Genomic DNA, 2,442 nt, shown 5'->3' with positions numbered 1-2,442 from the left:
TGGTTATCTATTGTTGTGAAACAAACCATGCCAAAAATTTAGTAACTTAGGAACAACAATATATTATTCCTTATGATTCTACCATCTGGGCTGGGCCAGGCTGGGTAATTTCTTTGTTCCACATGGTGTCTGCTAGAGTGAGACAGCACAAGATGTCTTCCTCACCCATTTGACTGATGTCTCTGCTCAGACAGATGAAATAATTGGGGGCTGGATAAGCATGTCCCCTCTCCAAGCAGTCTCTCTATGCAGCATGCTTACGTTTGCATGATGGCCATATGCCAGCTAGATTTCTTACATGGTGGCTGTTTCCAAGGGAAAGGAAATATAAGTCCTCAGTCCTCTTAAAGGATACCAGAATTGGCAAAACATAGCATGTCCCTGTTCTGTTGGGCAAATTCAGTCACAAGTTCAAGCCCAGTTTCAAGGGAAAGAGAAATCGACTCCAGTTGATGTAAGGAGAGTCACAGGCATACAAGAAGGGAAGGAATCTGTAATGGCCTCAGCCACAACAATTCATATCACTCCCACTTGCTAAATACCTTCATGCTCACCTAGGACCCTCACATTTCATCCCATTATGGCAGCAGACTTGGGTTTGAAATCCAAGATCTTGTCATTTAAATATAATCTATGTCCAGAAGGAGATGTGTCTCCTCAGATGCAGTCCTTCAGGAGCAGAGACCTATGAACTAAGAAATACAGAGTATCTGCCCCCTAAACATCCAACAAATAATGGTGAGTCAAGGATAGGATAAACTCATTAGGCACCCTTGCTTGAAAAGTGAAAAAAGAAATGCATATGACAATTTAACTGACCCATAGCAATTCTGAAACATAGGCAATCATAGGTTTCCAGTTCCCTAGCTCCAAGAGCAAGAAATGTTTCTGGATTTGGCCCCAGTTCTGCTCTTTTGAAATATTTCTCTATATGGCTCATGGCTCTGCCCTCTGAGTCATCCTTCCTTTCTCATGAAAATATTCCATATTTGCAGCAGAATAGATTTGTCACTCTGCCTGATGCTTATATAGGATTGGAAAGTAATAGACCACTTTTCACTTTTTGTATTGTCTATGTCTCTTCTTGTTCAACCTGGCAATGCTCTCCCCAATTCAATTTTCTTAAAAGCTTGGTAGGTTTCCTCGGACTTTTATTTCAGTTGACTCCATTAGACAAAAGTTTCACCCGCAGATATTGTCTAGACCAAATGCTCTTTTCGAGTCTGTGTACTGTGAAAAAACACACTTACAATTCTTGGAAATCTTGCCTGACTAAGAAGGTCTTTGAGGTACTGACTCCAATCTTCTCCTGTTGTGAGAAAGGCTCTAATAGCCATACACTTCACTTGACCTTAATACTAAGTGAAAGATTTTACTGACGACTCCCTGCATTTGATATTTCCCTTGTGGCCATTTCTTACTTTGAGGCCATTTTTGCCAGCTGGAGAAGCTGGTAATTGAGAAACAGTATAATTTTCCAAACTAGCATCTTAGTTTTTTGTTTTTGTTTTTCTAAATTCTGGTGTAAACTGAGCAGTTCCTTTTCTATTTTACCTCTCTTCATGTATTTTATCATAGGCAGCTTACAACATTCTGCCTAGAGACCTCCTTAGCCAAACCCACAAGTCTATTAGGTACAATTTTTCCCCTTGTAATTGTAGGCAATGGTGCTGTCGAACATTCCACCACTACATAACACAGGTTGTCTTTATCACCAGCCTCCAATAACAGTTTCCTCCCTGTTTTTCATCCTCCCTTCCATTCACTGCTCAGTCACAAAGTCGATATCACATTTTAGGGTTTTTTTTATAGCCACACCCCACATCTAGGTACCACATTCTGTTACAGTTACCTATTGCTGCATAACAAACTACCCCAAAACTTAGTGACTTAAGACAAAACTTAGTGACTTATTTTTTTATGATACTCCAATCTGGATTGGGCTCAGCTGGGCAGTTCTTCTGCCTTATGTGTCATCTTCCTAAGCTAGAATGTTCAAGATGCTTCCTTCACATGCTTGTGCCTCAGCTGGGATGGATGAAACAGCTGGGGTCTGGCTAGAGCCTCCCCCTGCTACTTTCCATGTGGCTAGATTATGCTTCCTCACAGCATGATGTTGGCAGGGTAGTTTGACTTTTTATGTGGTGGGTGGCTTCTAAGAGAGAAAAAGAATAAGCTGCCAGTCCCCTTAAATGCTAGGTCTGAAATTTACACAGAATCATTTCCATCACATTCTAACACAAGGGCAGCTCAGACTCAAAGGAATGGGAAATTGACTCCACTTGGTAATTCTTTCTATTTCTAATGATTTGTCTATCAATTCCTTTCAATTTTCTGTGTAGACAATCATATCATCTGTGGCAAGGACCTCTAATATAATCAAATCATGTCTTGGCTTAGATTTGATAATTCACAAAACAATCCAAACTATTCATGTACTTC

The sequence above is a fragment of the Propithecus coquereli genome, unplaced genomic scaffold (assembly GCF_000956105.1).
Source record: "Propithecus coquereli isolate 6110/MARCELLA unplaced genomic scaffold, Pcoq_1.0 Scaffold118, whole genome shotgun sequence".
Taxonomy (NCBI): domain Eukaryota; kingdom Metazoa; phylum Chordata; class Mammalia; order Primates; family Indriidae; genus Propithecus; species Propithecus coquereli.
This window is presented reverse-complemented; position numbering follows the sequence as displayed.